Raw genomic sequence first — 19,304 nt, 5'->3', positions numbered from 1 at the left:
ATCACACACAACTTTATGCTGAGACAGGACCTTCCAGGAAACAAAGTAATTTGAGTCTATAAATGTGAAGTCATCATTTAAAAGTCTAGAGTCCTTTGAGATAAAAACCATCAAGATTTTCCCACAGGGAAGAAAGATACTCTGAGGTGTAGCTAGAGTTTTCCTGCCTGGCCCACAGTCAGGACAAATCTCTCTCATCCGCCAGTCCTGCAGCCGCTCAGACCCAACAAGTAAACACAGAGACTTATATTGCTTACAAACTGCATGGCCATGGCAGGCTTCTTGCTAACTGTTCTTATAGCTTAAATTAATCCATTTCCATTAATCTATACCTTGCCACGTGGCTCGTGGCTTACCGGCATCTTCACATCCTGCTTGTCCTGGTGACAGCTGGCAGTGACTCCTTCTGGTTTCCTGTTCTTTCTTTTCTCCTCTCTGTTAGTCCCGCCTATACTTCCTGCCTAGCCAATGGCCAATCAGTGTTTTATTTATTGCCCACTCAGAGCAACACATTTGCCATACAGAACATCCCACAGCACTTCCCCTTTTCTTTCTTTTTTTTTTTCAAAAAGGAAGGTTTTAACCTTAACAAAGTAAAATTACATATAATTTGGGAATTTGGGCATAGCTTCTCTTACTACTTCCTGCTGGGGGGGAGGCGCACTGTATCTTATGGGGACACAAAGAAAATTTTAGGATTATGGAATAGTCCATGAAGCTGTATTGTCTGAGCCAGTTGCCTTCAAACCATTCTGGATGTTGGATCATCTGGGCCATGGTGTCATCTGATACCTTTCAGGGGGTCTTGGCTGGTCAAACCTGATGTATCTTAATCTGGAACAAATCCATAGCCTCTGGATTTGTATTTTTATCCAAATTTTGAAGTCAAGGTACCTTTAAAATTTACATTTTGACAGCTTTTACAATCAAATGTTTTCCTTCAGTTACGAATATCAAAGACAACATAATCCAGATTCTCTGTGTGATAGCCATCTTTATGTGGTTTATTACCTTTAATGTTTCTTTAAAGACTTTATTTTTAAAAACTATTTTTTTATATAACTGTATATATTTCTTTTTTCTCTCTTTTAAGGCTACGTACATTTTACACACATTGTAAACTATTCCATCTGAATCAGTCTTATTGTGAACCTATTCCTTTAAACTGCAGCATTCTAAGACTGAAACAGCACAGTGGCTGGTGGCTCCGCCCACTTCAGCTTCCCAACATGGTGGTGGTCCATTTTCCGACAGCTCTGGGAGACGTACCTCTCAGAAATAGTGGGTCTACACTTTTGTCAAAGTAGCATGTAGCTCAGAAACCTCTTTATATATATATATATATACTAGTAAAGACTAAATCTACCACACAGTGTAATGTGCTGCTGGCAGATGCCTTATTTCCGCCATACTGCTGGTCAAACACGCAGGCCAGGAACCCGCCAGTAGTTCAAACCCCCGTTTTGCGGCATTGTATGAGATGTGAAGCAGGAACCTGGTTTTGGCTCTGTTTAGAATTGGTTATTAAATATTCTCAGGTTTAAGGTGGAAACTCGAGCCGTTGGGTGCCATTTGTAACTAGAGTTTTCCTGCCTGGCCCACAGTCAGGACAAATCTTTCTCACTGATGACACAGATAGGAACTACAGATCAGATCGTAGAAGAAAACCTCAGCAGAATCCAGCCCATGAGCACTCAGACCTTGATGTCTCTCCTATGGAAAAAAAAAAAAAGAAGAAATCATTTTGTGTCATCAGCACATCTGTAGTATTCAGTTAAGATGGTCCTTCCAGACTAAGAGAACAACCTACAGACATGCCCAGACAATAGATAGATAAGTAGATGATGGGTAGATGACAAATGAGGTGTAATTAGATAGAAGGTATACAGATGATAGATAGATATCAAATAATGGAAAATTGACAGACATAGATAATAAGAGACAAATATAAATGGCAGATATGATGGATGAGAAACAGATAGTGAAACATAGATAAGTGATAGAAAACACATAGATAGATGCTGTGGAAAATGTGGATTTGCAGATGACTCTAATACATATCTTTCTTTTATTTAGTTTCTTTATCCAGTACTGAGATTGCTAGATCAAGCATTGATTTTAGTATAATTTTTGAGGTGTATTTCACCCCATTGCACTGACTGATCTGTTAGTTCTGTGGTCAAATAATTCCATCCACCTTACCCTGAGCCTCCAAAATATGAGGTACTATAGTTATATGTGACCAAGCACAGTTAAATTTATAATATTTATATTATAAATCTCTATATATCTTCCACAGTGACTGTACCAGTAGAGATCTATCCAATTATGCACAATGTTCTTTTTTTTCCACAAACACTTAGTATTTGTCATTTTAATGGCAGCCATCTTAGTGTGAGGTCACAACATTCTTGTGGTTTTGAACATGTTTTCGTATACCTGTTGCTTATTGTAATGTTTTGTTTCCAAAAAGTCTACTCAGTATCTTTGAACATTTTTGGAGTCACCTTAAATCACATCATTTGCAAGAGAATAGGTGGAAATAAATATCTTTCTAAGTAGTACAAGCTACACTCATAAATGAAAATGTTATATTTTTATCTTGTATATGGGATCTAAATTCAAAAGGGAAAGACCTTGAAACAAGAAGGGGGATATATGAGAAGAAGGGGCTTACTGGAGGGTGAGATGAAAGAGAATAATGACGGAGAGGATATAGTCAAAATAAAATATTTTGTTCATGGAAATGTCACAATGAAACCCACTATTCTGTATAAGTAAACACACATTAATATAGTCCGAATATTACATGAAGACAACAAACTTAAATAGGTGATAATAATGATATCATATAGTCATTGATATGCTGTGCTGTCACTTGCACACATGACTTCATTAACTACATACATTGTGAAGTAATAGTCTGTGCATTTTGATGGTGCTGGGATTTAATCCAGGATGCTGGACACTGTAGACAACAGCTCTATCACTGATCCTATTACCTTGGGCTCAGTTTGTAGTGATAGCATTAGGGATGAAGAATAGGTTCTTAGATTTGCATATATAAGTATAGAAACAGATGCAGGTCTGTGTGTAGTCATCACTCACTTAATTATAAATTTCAAGAACTGAAAGAATTAAAAAAAGTCTGACTCAAATACCTTATTTTAACAAGTGCATTGCCTACTATTGCCACATCTGTTCTTGATTCATTTTTAGCATTATTCAACTGGTTTCTCTCCGAAGAAAACTCTGTTATGATACCTAATCATGGTTGTCACATTGGCAAAAACAGGAAGAGGGAACCTTGATTTTTAGAGTGATTTGTGTACATGATTATGGACCATTTTCTTGATGGTCAGTTTATGTGAAGGGTCCAACCTACTGTGGGGATTGACATCACTAGGCAGGTGGGCCTGGGCTCTGTAAGAAATATAGCTGAACTGAGCCTAGTACCAAACCAGTCAGAGTGTGTCGTTGTGGTCTCTGCTTCAGTTCCTGCCTGTAGGTTCCTTACATGAGCTCCTTCTCTGGTTCCTGAATGATGGGCTATAACACAAATCAAATCCTTTCTTCCTCCAGTTGCTTTTGGACAGTGTTCTCTCTCTCTCTCTCTCTCTCTCTCTCTCTCTCTCTCTCTCTCTCTCTCTCTCTCTCTCTTTCTCTCTCTCTCTCTCTCTCTAATTTTATTTAGCCCAGGCTGGCCTCGAACTCGTGATCCTCCTGCCTCCGCCTCCTTCAGCAAATCCTACTGGCATGCGCCACCACAATCGGCTTTTTTCTCATTAGCAGGGAAGAAAACTATAGTATCTGTACTTCTGAGCAGCTAGAGTTTCCTCCAATGGCTAGGGAGAAGGAACCCTTAGCTCTGAAACTTCGGAGTGAGAAAGAAATCTTTCCCCTTTGAGGATGCAAGGCATCTGGCTCCTTCTGTGCCTCATGTATTCCTAGTTGTGCATAAGGTTTCTATAAGTCCAGTTTTCATAAGTTATCAACATCTGCAATAACAGTTCAGAGAGATGAAAGAAAGGCTTCAGGACAAATTAAATCTTTGCTTTTATTCAATAGGAATGGAAATTCAAATCTTCCATAAGAAAGAACTGCAGATGGACATGAGACTGTCATATTCACACGCTAAATATTTCATTTCACCATTTGTTTGAAAATATTGCCAGTATTCATGAAAGATTAATTGTTCTGTCTAGCTCTTTAAAGCAATGATGTTTTCATTAAATGAAGGTCACTTCAAAAATGATTTTGTATTATTTCCTCTGGGTATTCACATGTAACACAAGAAAAAGTGCAATCTCTGTGATTAGCCCTATAGGAGACTATTTATTTGATTAGATATGAAATGTTTAGCAAACAAACCCATTCCACACCAAGGTAGCCTTTTTTACTTTAAAATTATGCACAATTTTAAGCTTTATGCCAAGACCATTTTCAAGCTTCCAGTTTCCATATCAATTTAAAATTATCTTCTAAATGATGATGAAGCTAGTGTGTCAGATAATTTAATCTTTAGAATACTGTCAGAATGCAAATATATTAATATATTCTACATTGTTTTCAGGAAACATAAATTTGTAAGACATTTTATGCTCATGAAAATCATGACTACTTATGTATCTTTTGGACATACTGGTAGTGCAGAGTTGCATGGTGAGATACAATAGTAATTTAGAATCATGGACACATGCTATTGTGATTATATATTCTTCTTGACTGCGTTAATTTCAGGACATTTTGGTATGATTTTTTTTAGCTTTTTTTTACTTTTTTTGTAGGAAACATTTCATGAGAACTGAATATATATTATTTGTATTTCTACATAAAAATAATATAAGATAGCTGTTACAGAAAACCTGGAACATCGACTAAAATGGAGATAATATTAATTTGGCAGCAGAGTGAGCTTTGGGCATCCTAGATTAAAGAGCTAAAAACTGGAGATGAAATTTACCTTTAATCTTAATACATACATATAAGACCCATATTGAAAACTACAAAACAGGACAATTTAACTCACTTCTCCTGTGTAAACAATATTATCTTCAAATGTTAAGAAATGAAGAAATGGGGTAGGGACTCTGAAGGAGTTGAAGGCAGAGAGTGAGGGTGCATATTGTCAAATATATTGTGTATGACAAATGAGGTTTACAAATAAGTAAAATATTCTATTAAAGACATGCAGCGATAACGAAAACCATGAAATGTGGGCTCACAATTTGAGGACTAAATCAGCAAAGTTCTTCTAACATATATGTTGTCTGTGTTTCAGGATATTTGAGCAACTCACATATGCATTAGTATATTTCAGTAAAGAAAGTGATTTTTAATGCATTGTAAAGTAGCAATAATTACTCACTATATAAATTTACAAATATTATTCTAATACCTAATATGACATCTATAAACTTTTATTTACTTAATTATTAATTATTAGTAATATGTAAAATAATGAATTTTAGAGTGATGTTTCCATGTATGCATGCTATGAATAATTTTTGAATATATGTTAAATCTATAGTCATAAGGAAAATGCAAAAAACCCCAGAATAACAGATAAAAATGCCGTAGCATGATGTCTCTATCTCCAAAAAGAAATCGTCTTCCAATCACTGCTAAAGACATATTTCCTAACTACATAGTTAGAAATCAGTAAGCTCTATATGCATTGTCCTATTTAGCTTTACCTGTCCACTTGACACAGTCTAGAGTCACCTGATATGGATACCTCAGCAGAAGGATTACCTAGACCGGGTTGGCTAACTGAATTTTTAATTGATGTTTGAGAGCCCAGCCCACTGTGGATGACACCATTTCCCATGAAGTGGTTCCAGATGGTATGAGAAAGGTAAATAAGCACCACCATGTGACCGAGATAGCAAGCAGCAGCCTTCATGGTTCTGATGTACTTTGGCTGTGAGTAGATTTCCTGAGTCAAGGTAATTCTGGGTAGGATAGCAAGATGCCCAGTCTTTAACTACCTGCCCTGACTTCTCTCAGTGATTGACATGTAGGCCAAGCAGCTATTCAACAGTGTATTATCACAGTAATAGAAGTGAAATACATTTATAATTTGTGTAGTCCTTTGTTTACATATGTTAATTAAGTAAAGTTTACATTTTAGTATTATTTGACTTAACATTGAAAGTCTTAAAAACTAGAAAATTAACAATGATATTATGAGCATCAGAATATTGAAGGTAGAAGAATGTGGAGACTGAAAGGTAGATTTCATTTATCTGAGTGTCAGTGAGTAAACAACACTAATGTAAATGCATGTGGAGAACATCCAAATAGCCAGAGTCTTCAGTCAGATGTCCAGGCTAAGCACCACATGCTTCATGGTGCTCAGAGGATGTGGACTGTACTGGTTTGTTAGAAAGTAATTCTGTACAATGTATGAGTACAAGTTGTAACTTGAAATTGAATTTGTGATTACTGATATGCAGAGCAGATTATCAGTTGATGTGTCGTTGCATAAAATGTAACCCCCTTCATGCTGTGTTTCTTAACTTCAGTGGTGAATGAATGCTTGATTCATTGCAGGGTCTTAAATTAGTAGAACTATTGTTTACCTAAATAGGAAGGTTGCTCCAGCCTTGCGTTGCACTCAGCATGAAGTACGTATTTCAGTATACATATAATACCTTGTTTATGCTTGACATAACATGCATGAAATAATTCAGATATGGGTAATGCTGTTGTTGTCTTTGGAAAAAATCAAAATTATGTTAAAATTATGTAATGATCTGCAGAAAAGATCAGAAAATGAAAGTGCATTTGATCATTGAGGAAGCAAATGACCCAGGAGTGAAGATGCTTTTCTAGCCTATCTCTTTGATTCCTTCCCTTCTGGTGGTGGAGACTTACTGTATTTATTTATTCTTCCATTACATTGTTTACAGTAGGAAGCAAATATACAACCTACCTCACTATGAATGCTGTACACATTAAACAAACACATCCAAGAGTCTACAAAACATTTGGACTCAGTAACTCACAAGAAAGTTTACCTAGTTAGAACAATTTATTATGACCAATATTAGATACAGAGGGATGTGTCAACCTGAAAGATGGAATACATAGAAATTTAATTGAGGACAAAATTATATGAATGCAAATTTATCAAATTCATAAATGCTTAGAGAAAGAAAAGGAAAGTCACTTAGTGGAAATTTATGAGCTTAATCATGTTTTCCAATAAAATAGTATAAATTTGGTATGGTTTTGACAAGAGTTTACACTTTGCAATAATGAATACTTGTTTAAATCAGGAATAAGCTATTTATGATTGAAAATAAGTGTTAAGTAGTCTACAATTTTTATATAGAACAAGGTGAATATAATCACATAAAATTTTATTTAGTATGGCACAAATTTCATAGTATGCTTTGCAATTCTTATGTAAATGTGTCCTGACAACATTTTTGTTCAACGGAAAGAGAACAAACACTTTATATAAGGATAATATGACATTTTGGCAAGTAATTTATTTTTTAACCAACTTAATGGAACATGAGGAAACTTTGTATTTTCTGTTCCTTACTCCTGCTGCAGATTTTTTCTGTAGTAAAATGCTGCTGGAAACATTGTTGTTAATGTTTTCATTTTTTAAGTAAAATATAAAGCAAAATAAAAAATACACCTTCAAACGAAATTACTTATGAAAGTTTCTCCTTTGATGTCCTCTTAACTCACTGCATAAGAAATACTAATTTTCAACATTTGTTACACCACCTTTAAGAAAAGCTGCTGCTCTCCTACACAACACATTTTCTAACCTTTTATTTACCTCTGATAAATTATGTGAAAATTTCAAAAGGACGGCCCATCAGAAGCTGTACTCTGGATAGTAGCTCACTTCAAAGTCATGGGTCGTTGACTTTCATCTTCCATCTGAAATATCTGAAAGATTTAATAAGTCTTAAATACTCATTATAACATCATTATCCTACTTTTCAGAATGCTACTCTCCTTTAATCAATAGGCTTGAAAGGTTTAAATCATGTCCACCATCACCAACATTCACACTCACACACTTACATGAAAATTAGAAGCAACATAGCAAAGTCATTCAGGATGTTGGGATCTTGGTAGGCTTTCCTAATCACACTAAGATTAGAACTGCTTGGCATTACACTGCAATATAGGGTTTTGTCTGTTCTGTAGATAATTACAGTAGGCTAGAATGAGTGTTGCAAGTGTTCATTTTTGCTCCTTGTACAATGTTTGTGAAGCATTAGATGATATCCATTGATGTAGGGAATTACAGTATCAGAGGGAGGAAGAAGCAAGGGAAACAGGAATTTTACTGTTAATCTCTGTCTGTCTCCCTCCCTCCCTCCCTCCCTCCCTCCCTCCCTCCCTCCCTCCCTCCCTTTTTCCCTCCCTCTCAACATAGTTTGGTGTTCTATACTAACATTGTTCTCAGTCCAGTTCCTGAGAGTTAGTTGTTCTAGGGCTAGGAAAGTATATCCCTATTCTCTTGCCTGACTTACCTTTTAAAGGCCATTGTAACAGACTTGTGCTACTCTACTGATGTGAAAGAGATGCAATATAAAGTCTCTATTCCTAGTGAATCCTGATGTTTTACACAGGAGGAAAAGAAAAACTAGAATCAAAGGTCCTGGCCATTGCCACACTAGTCTGGGAGCCAGATAAAACTCGGCCTTCTTCAGAGAAGCTTCTTCCTGTAGCAGATGAGAATTAACACAGAGACCCACAACTGATCAACATGTACAGAGTGAGAGATTTTGGAACACTCAGTACTAAATGGGGTGTTTTCATGAAACCCCTCCCCTCAGGGCTCTAGCATCTATGTGGATGAGGAGGCAGGAAGATTGTAAGAGCCACAAGTGGTAGATGACTCCAAGAAAACTGTACTTCACACACAGCAGGACTGACTCACATGAGAACTCACAGAGACTGTGGTAGCATTCGTTTGACATGTATAGTTTCAACCTAAACAGGTTCCCAGCACTGATAAAGGGAGGTGGACACAATATCCCACCCCTAACAGAATTACCATTAGTAATTCATACCTACCAGGAAAGGAGAAATCAGTCCCAATAGTGGCTAGCCAACACAAAACAAATTCCATGCTTTTTTTACATCTTTTGTTTGTTTGAATTATTTTTTCTTGTTGATTTTCTTCTCATCTTTTCAGATCGTTTATCTGCTTTGATATTTTGTATGTCGTTGGGTTTTTTTTTTTTCCCTTGGGTGAGTTGATAGAGAGTAGGACAGAAGATGAAATTAGGTGGGTAGGGAGGAGGGGGGATCTGGAAGGAGAAATAAAATTATCATATTATATTGTATAAAATAAATTTTAAATAAATAATTTAAAAAAGAACCAACCATCCATGTTATAGAAAAGAGAATGATTATAATTTTGGCATCTGGAAGAGACCACTTTGAGGAAGTCACATTTAAACTATACTAGTAGAAAAAATGATACTGCAGAAGGAGAAACTTGATACAAATACTTCTTTTAAAACAGCTGGAGAGTCTTTGCTGCAGGGAACAGGTACAGAAGAGACAAGCATGGAATGCCTGGGGATACAACGGTAGACTCGGTAAGACATTCTTAGAAATAGAGTGACCGTGTGCTCTATTTTACTATGGACACAATTTATTCATGTTTATTTTATTGTCATATTTATTAATAATGCCACATTATAGCCTTTCAATTTTCCAATATGGAGAAAAATAATGCAGATGCTTAATGTGTGGGGTCTGTAAGACAGGGGACATGTATTTCCTGCTTAACGTTTCCATATAACTTTTAAACACATTGTTCTAGGCCTTTTTGTGTTTGCTATTTGTTTTGTTTTTCTTGGTTTTGAGACAGAGTTTCACAAAGCTCCAGACTAGTCTCCTCTTTACTATGTCTCCAGATTGCTGGGATTGCAGATATGCTTCATATCCAATGAACCTCCAAGCAGTCTGTGTAGATAAAAACATGGAAAATACAGTATGAAAAAGGAGGTATTTATTGACTATGTGAGGGATGATGGTAGCCTAGTCCAGGAACAAAAGCAGTAAACTTAGAAGATAGATAGAAGGTTTGAATTTATACATCTCTAAAACTGAAATAGGAAGTACGAGGCCAAAGGCTTAAAGTGGATGTGTCCAGTGCATCCTTTAGAAATGTATATTTCCCTGTTAGATCATACAGATGTGTACTAGATGAATCCTGAAGTCTTAACCTATGCATCCAACACAAAGCACAGGGAAGTCCCAGCTATATGCTTTATAGGTCCTTAGTCAGAAGGCTGAAGAATAACCTTACTCTACATCTCTAGGGCAGGGCAACAGACAAAAATACAAATGTAAGCAACTTCTATCAAACCGAAGGACTGTGAACTCCTTCCATAACAGAACATGTGAAACATTCTAATTAAGTCATCCATCTCACTTTGCACTTCCTTGCCTTCCCAGTCATCAGAAAATGTTTACCGATGCTCCTTCTACTCTTCTAACAATATTTTTGCACAAACAGAAAGACGGCCGTTCATAACTTGGTGGTATAAATGTTGATGACTGCTCTACCTAGGGTGCAAGTTTTACTTTCCCTTGTCCCAGACTGATTTATCTTGTGTAGCGTTGGGTAAATCTCAGTGACTCCAACCTGGTACTCATGCTGCAGCATCCCATTCCTGTGTATCACTCCACGATTTATGAAGCAATTTTTATTCAAACTGCACATGCAAGAGAAACCTTTTGCTGAGCTGAATATTAAAACTTTGTTCCCCATAAATATAAAAAGCATAATTTTCAACCATAGACAAATCACCAGAAATCAACTCAGAAGTCATTTATTTTTCAAAGCAGAAATATTTAAGTTCTTTTGGGAGAAAATATTCATGTTCTTGTCTTAGAGACCTTTTGAACAATGCTTGTTATGTTGATACTGTGACAGAAACTTTAAGAGTTGGTTTGGCAGACTTTGCTGAGCATGTGCAGTGTCTTAATGATGTCCACAGGTGAGCTGGCAGTGAGATGTATGCAGCTTGTATACCTGGTGAATTGAGTAGTTTACATAACAGCAAACAGGATTGGAGCATAGGGTACAAACTGCTTTGTCCTCTGGACTGTTTCACTGCATATGTAGGAAATACCATGGATTCTAGCTCTTTATTATTCCTAGAGCAAGAAGGATTTTTCAGCTGGGGATTCTGTTCAAGTCCTTGTTAATTTCTCACAAATAGGAGAGACAGGTGAGTATCTTAAGAACAAGATGACCCAAACGTCAGCAAGCTCAGAGCTCTTCAAGTAGAGCTGAGGTCTCTCATCATCCAAGAATGTCATGATTCCTGGCACTAAGCATGGTCTGGGCTCCTCCTTGGGAAACAAAGATAACAGGGTAGATGAGGTACCAGTGAGTGTTCTCACACATGGATTCCAGTGATTTTTACTTTCACATGAATAGCATTACTTACTCATTTCACCTTGGTATCATAATTCTATTAGAGTATTATTGGAAAGCTGCCTTTCCACTACAAATCCTCATAGAGAAAATTCTAAAACTAGGGAAATGAGAAAACTATGCCATTATTTAAGAACACATGCTTACAATAAGAAGCCAAAACTCTTAAGGTAACTGCAGACCTATAACCAACCATGGTGTTTCTTAGGGTCACTTTGTGTTTTTCTATAAACATCTTTGTTCACACTAAAGTACAACTGTGTGAACATCTATCTTTTAGTTTCACTTTTGGCCAATTCATGAACTTTTTAATTAAATGTTGTTCGTTGCCTGATTGTTCATTTTGTTAACTCCTGATGCTTTCATTTCCTGATCTATAAAATAAATGTCAATATGGTGTCCATATCTGAAGATCAGTTGTAAAGAGTAAATGTTAACTGATTTTTTTTCCATCTTAACTAGAAATGAAGATTCCTTCCAATAAAAACGTTAAGAGACAAAGGCAGTAGGAGGATATCAATTATTTGGAAAAGCAATCCTTATTACTATGACAGGCTATCACAAATTTGGTAGCTTAAACAATATAAATTATCATCTTTCTTTCTTTAGGTCAGTAGTCTGACACATGCCTCAGTGGACTAAAAGTATTGCAGTAAGTGCTCCTGTTTGCATTCTTAGTTGAGATTCCACCTCTGGCTTCTTCCAGAGGTCTAAAGCCCACATCTTCCACCTCAAACCAGTCATGCTGACTCTGTACCTTCCTCCACACTCACAGATCGTTCTAACTTCTCTCTCTTGGTCACTGAGACTCATGGGAGATTGCTTTGGACACACCTAGATAATTTGGAGGATTATCTCCTGTCTTAGGGCTTCAATTGCTGTAAAGAGACACCATGACCATGACAACCCTTATAAAGAGTGTGGTGGCTTACAACTTCAGAGTAGTCCATTGTCATCATGAAGGATATGGTGATATGCAGGCAGACATGGGGCTAGAGAAGGAGCTGAGAGTCCTACATCTTGATCCACAGGAAAGAGGAAATGAAGGGTCTCACTGGTGTAGTTTGAGCATAGGAGACCTCACAGCCCACCCTCACAGTAGCCCATTTCCTCCAAGTTCATACCTACTCCAACAAAATCGTGGGAAAGTTCTGCCTAATAGTTCAAACCACCACATCTCCCTAGTTTTAAATCAGAGATCAGCAACCTTAATTCTGCCTACAACCTAAAATGCAATGGAACACACCCATATGCTCTTGAGTATGAGATCATTAGCATTTTTAGAAAGTCATTATTCTGCTTACTCCACTTGTAAAGATAAGGCAGGTGAAAACATGCAGCATTTAACAGGAATGGTATTTTCATTCAGCAGATTATACCATAAACTCCAGCTAAGAAAACTGGCATTTTGGGGGAATTTAAGGACTCATCACAGCTGTTCATCGTCTTCATTCAGAATTTGGCTGGGATTCCTATGCAAAGCTCCGAGCTTTTGGTTATCCTTGCTGATTTACAAGGTTCCCTACAGTTTGTAGACTGTAAATTTAGACTCTGTTGATCTTAAAACATAACCACATGCTGTCCTCCCTGGGGAATGTTCACATAGCATGCTAGATTTAATCCCCAGTATTTGAAAAAAATTGTACGTACACATAGTGTGTGTGTGTATATATATCACATAAAATCTTCAAAAAGTATTCTTTTGTTCTGCTAACCAAATACTATTTACATTGAAATACTTTCTCTGGAAACTGGAAAGTTTAGATGACACTCTGTTGTGATATATTATGCAGGTGGACAATGATAGAGAAATAATAGCTAGATAGATGTAGCCACATAGTATTACTAAGGCCTGACCACAGAATAAATTTTAACATGTAGCTTCAAAATGAAAACTAATCATTGACTTTAAAGGTGGTATTATACTTTAATAAACCTAGGAGAATAGAATAAGAGGATGAGATAGTAGCATTTTCTTTACAACAAGTATAAATTAATTTAGTCCTTTTAGAATATTAGCTATGAGCTGAGTTTGGTGTTGCATGCTTATAATCCTAGCCCTTAGAAAGAAGAGAAGACAAGGGGCAGGAGTTCAACGTCAGCTTGCACTATTTAACAAGATGGAGGCCAGTCTGAACTAAAGGAGACTTTGCCACAAAAGAAAGAAAGAGAGAGAGAGAGAGAGAGAGAGAGAGAGAGAGAGAGAGAGAGAGAGAGAGAGAGGGAGGGAGGGAGGGAGGGAGGGAGGGAGGGAGGGAGGAAGGAAGAGGACTATTTTATCTGAGACAGTCTCTTCCATTCCACTTTCTACTAAAGTTTTATTTCAGCTGGTGGTTCATCCTCATCCTGCTATCTAGTTCAAATATTTTTTTCTCTAATCCCAGTTATTTTTACTTTTTGTTTGTAATGTAGTAATGTATAATAGCATAATTTATGAATACCTACCCAACATATACAAATGTTAACTGTACATGGATAAAATCTCTAAATGTAGAAATGAAATTGTACTGAATAGTGTATAAAAGAGAACAAATTAACATTATGAAACATTTCTCTGATTTTATGCTCTATAGACTGAATTCATATGCATAAAACCTTACCTCCATTGCAGCTTCCTGTGCATATTGTGATCTCATGAGGAACCTAAGCTTAATTGACTTTTCAGAAGCTTGTCATCCACTGATGGGACTAGCTGTTTTATTAGAAAAGAGAGTGACAATTCATAGGAGTCACAAATCCGCAAACACAGTACTCAGAGAGTCCAGACAGGAAGGTTCATGAGTTCAAGGTCTGTGGGACCCAGGGTCACATGACACCTTGTCTCAGAAAATCATTTCAAACATAGACACATACACACACACACACACACAGAGAGAGAGAGAGAGAGAGAGAGAGAGAGAGAGAGAGAGAGAGAGAGAGAGAGAGAGAGAGAGAGAGAGTGAGAGAGAGAGAGTACTGCCTGCATTTTCTTGAGCAAATACCAATAAAAGTGTATGTGTAATGAGTAAGGAGACAGCTGTGGGGACAACAGTGAGACAGATCAACCCAGTGCCTGTCATGTAGTCCCCTGGTCATGAACTTCCAGCTTTTAGCATTGTCAAAAACCAAATTATGTTGTCTCAATGACTATCTCATTTTCTTGCTAACCTGAGATGAATGTATATAAAAATGAATCAATGTGCATGCTACAGAGTACAAACATAATGATCACCTGATATATATGTGTGAAATATTTCATACACTTAAATATACTTAATAAAAGAAGAAAACAATAATGAAAAGTGATAATGTTTCATAATATTCCATTTAAACTTTAAGTTTAAAGGCACTGTTAACTCTGCTGATAGTGTCCTTTGCTGTGAATACATGATCATTAAGGATTTCACACCCTAGAAGTTGGCTACTTATCCATTCAACATGCTTCACATTATTACTGATAATGTAAGTACAAACTATGCAGCTGTTTTAACACATGCAGGTTCATCACGCACTTAGTCTTCTCCATGCAGCAACATAAATACTTCCTCATGTGTAACATCAACAAGTGATGCCTAGAGATGTTGGTCCTCCCTAGGAACTCACATTCCATAATTGGTGGCTTTTGAGAAAGAGTTCAGAAATTGTTTGAGTCTTTACACCATTGCTCATGGGTCCCTGTACGTGTCTCCTTTGACATCTGAAATACAAAGCCCAAAGAACACAGCTAAGATAGAGCCCAGGAGAGAGCTTTTATCTCTGGGATCCCATGACCTCCAGCAGGATAGTGAGGACTTTTGCACCAGCAGGGAGCATTGGGAAGCTAAGAGAGAGGATGTTTCATCCATGACCTCCTCTGAGTTTCAAAGCAAGGGAACACAGATTCCTGTTGATGAGCATTGACCTGATCTGGTCCTTCTTTCTTAGAGATGTCAATCAGACTACAATTTTGTTTTTGCTATATTTACTCTTACAGACACTTTTGAAGGTCTTTTAGAATTAGAGTTACTGTTAAGAAATTTTCTGAAATTATTAGCAACATAATAAGTTTTAACTTTACAAATACAATGGTTATAGCAGAGGTAAAAGAAATTTTCTGAAATTATTAGCAACATAATGAGTTTTAACTTTACAAATACAATGGTTATAGCAGAGGTAATTTGAAGACTTCTGCAGCAAAACTGTGTAGAATTCTTTCTTTTTAACTCTCTTTTAAAATTATTTGAATAATAATTCCAGGTTTATAAAAAGCTTAAGCAATGGTATTTATAAAGACATGACATACTTCTCAATAATCATGAACATAATGAAATATTGCTAGTCTGTGTCCTCAAATGAGAGATATTAGGATTAAAAGTTTAGGCAACTTGCTCAAGATCATTCAATTAAAATATCTGTTTTAAATTAAACTATGCATCATATTATGCTGCATATTTCATAAAGATAATATATTTGAAATAATGTCATTTTCCTGAGATTCATCTCATCATTTGTTTCCCTACTCAAACACTTATCCACTCCATGAAATGAGATTTGGCAAAATGAAAAGTAAGTAACTTCCTGGCTTTCCTTTTGAAATCCTAAAGTCTTACATGAGAGAGAGGAGAGGGAGAAAAGTAAGAGGTGGAAGCCTGCCTCTCTCATCTCTCTAATGCCTCCCTTCTTCAGGGTGAAAGCTACAGAGAAGAAAACAGAAGACATGGCACACACAACTGTTACTGGAACCTGGAGAGAGAGTCCCTGCCTTTTGCTTCTCAGGTAGAGCCCAGGGTATCAACAAGCCTTTGTTACTGATTGGATAACACCAATAAACAACCAACTAACCAACTATACAAATAAATAAATAAAACAGACATGTCAAATTTCAGAGAGTCCCGCAGTTACTTCTTTTTGTACTAGTCATTTTGTCCATCAAATTAGATTTGAACCCATTGTGGTACTAAAATCAGCCTTACTAGAAGAGTCCACATCATTGTTGCTAATTTACTTGTCTTCCTGCCAATGTCTGCACTTTTATGAGATGACTGAGCCTGGAGCTGAATGGAGGACAACACAGAAATATGCAAAGATAAGCTTAGATTTTTTTATAGGATGATTAAAAGCAGTTTTATATCCATGGGTTGTTATGAACTCATAAAATGTGTGTGTGTGTGTGTGTGTGTGTGTGTGTGTGTGTGTGTGTGTGAAAATCCCATTGGAAAAACACTATAAAAAGGGCACTTCCAATGTCAAATTCATGATATATTAAAAAATCTTAATGTTATTAATCTCTGGTGAATAAGAGTTATAATGCAATAGCAATACAACTGTGCAAGAACAACTATCAAATATAATTCTAACACGACCATAACAGGGACAGTGTGGAACTGGAATTTCCATACATGTCTACTGGAAGCTTAAAACTAGCAACCGATTTATTAAGTGTTCGGCAGTATCTTCTAAAGACGAGCACATATTCACTTTATGATACATTGTCTGCCATCCTCATTAGGAATGTGTAGAACTGAAAAGAGCAGATTATGGTTATGGGTGCCTGTTAGACAAGCACCAATGCAGAGTGATGATGAGTTTGGGCAAGAATCCTTTAATATTATGTGACATACTGTCACACCTTGAGAATCCAGTCCAAATTTAGATTAGAGGATTGGTTTCACAAAGACAAAATCTGTCTCACAATTCAATTGCTCCTCATGTCTAGAGTTTTCATGTCTACCTCTCTCTGTCAAAGTGATATGGTGAGTAATTTTGGTCATGAAATTAGATAAAGAATAAGAAAAAGGAACTCTATCAAGACAGGTTTGTCATTAGTATTTTATTCCAGGAAATCATCTCAATTCATGTTCTCCCCCTGAATGGAATGGAAAATAAAACCTTTCCTAAATAAAACTAATTATTATAACTTACTTAAACTTTAATATACATAACATTTGATTTCCATTGAGTGATATTCATTTATTTACTTAATTTTATTCATATGTGTTACTCTTATTTATTTTTTCTCATAAATCATTTATTAGTACAATTTCCTAAAGGGAAATAAGCTAGGGTAATAAGATGCCCTATACCTCTAGCCAGCGCCTTCTCAGTCAGTAGTTTATTCATTATGCTTTGGCAAACATGTGAGAAATAATTCTGTTATGTGGACTATTGAACATGTGCCCTTCATTTTCACAGTTGATGCTGTACAATATATTGTAAGTGTAAATTTAGACAAGATACAAAAATATTTCTCCTACTGACATCTGATAGAAAAACAATTTAGCTAAACACTATTTTAACTCATTTGCAAAGACTATATTAAAGGTGTCAGCTATGATACCTGTAAGTAAAGCTTTAAGGCTCATATTGACAAAAAAAACACCATTTAAGAATAAGTAAGCAAGCTGAGCATAGTGGCATATAACTTCAATTCCAGCACTCAGAAGGCTCATACATGCAGATCTCTGTGAGTTCGAGGCTAACCTAGTCTACATAGTGAGTTCTAGGACAACCAGGGCTATTACACAGGGACTCTGTCTGAAGAAACCAAAATCAAACCAAATCGAACTAAAACAAAACAAAAACACAACACAAAGCAAAACAAAATAAGATTAAATAATTAAAAATATTCCAATTTAAATATTTTTTCATTGGGTAGTAATTATTTATCTCTATAACTTTTTTCACTATTTTCTTTTTTTTAATTACTCTGTGTGTGTGTGTGTGTGTGTGTGTGTGTGTGTGTGTGCGTGCGCGCGCGCGCGCGCGCGTGCGCACATGCATGATGTGTGTGGTACGATGATCACAGGACAACTGTGTGGAGTTCTTTTCTTTCCTTTTAAGTGGGTTCTGGATTAAACTCAGGTTACCAGACTTGAATGCCAGACACTGACATTCAGCTTGTTACCCTAAAAAGAGTGTGAAATGGTTGTGTTGCTTCTTTGTCATTTTTTTTCCTTATTACTCATTTTTATTTCAGAATTCTCCACCTCACTTTTGTTATTTTCCTTGGAAATGTTATTAGAGCATTACCTTAGCAGTTTTCTTTGAATGGAAAACAATTTTGTAATCATATTTCTAGTGTTAAATAAATTGTATTCAAAATGGGTTTTCTTCACTTCTAAATGAAATATTTCTTTTGTGAGAGAAAGTCTCAGGAGATTCAGCCAAGGACTACAAGGATTCAGAGAAGAATTGATGGTATCACATTGGGTGACAGGGAAAGTGGAGAACAGGACAATCTATGAGAAGACTTTTGTGATTCACCCTAAAAGATGATAGACTTGATATACACAATGGAATCTTTTCTGTGTAGGAAGAGAGTCACCTAAACTGGGCCAACAGATGTCCTGATTAAGCCAAGTGGGTTACACAACAAACCCTAAAGTTATGAATCTGAGATGAGTTGGGGGTTTCCTGATAGGTGTGGGAGGAAGAGAAGAAAGGAAAAGGGAGTGAGCAATCAATCAGAATGAGTTATATACATGCATGAAATTGTCAAAGAACTAGATAATAAAAGGGGGAGAGGCAAGTGATAGCTCTATTCACACCTAGGACAGAATTCCTCTTGGCACTGCCAGATGTGTCTTCCCAACTCTTTTGTTAAAGAAGTAACTACAAATATCTCCCACTGGGACGCTCTAGAAGACAGGGTCTTCATAGTACCAATGAAAGGAAAATGAAGCTATTACTGTGGCTTTGATCCAGTATGGCTGAAGATGTTGCAGAATGAGCTGCTGAGCTATGAGGAAAGCTGAGAGGAAGACCCAGGGAAAAGATGGCTGTGTACTTAAATCATGGAATTCAGACTCTCATAGGAACCCACCACTCCAGTCCTCAGACTCCTAGCACTGTAGGAACATAAACGTCTATTGTTTAGGAACAAAATATGTGGAACTTTGTTGGGACATTA

This window comes from Peromyscus californicus, unplaced genomic scaffold (assembly GCF_007827085.1).
Source record: "Peromyscus californicus insignis strain IS unplaced genomic scaffold, ASM782708v3 Scaffold_4__1_contigs__length_199733344, whole genome shotgun sequence".
Lineage (NCBI taxonomy): Eukaryota > Metazoa > Chordata > Mammalia > Rodentia > Cricetidae > Peromyscus > Peromyscus californicus.
This window is presented reverse-complemented; position numbering follows the sequence as displayed.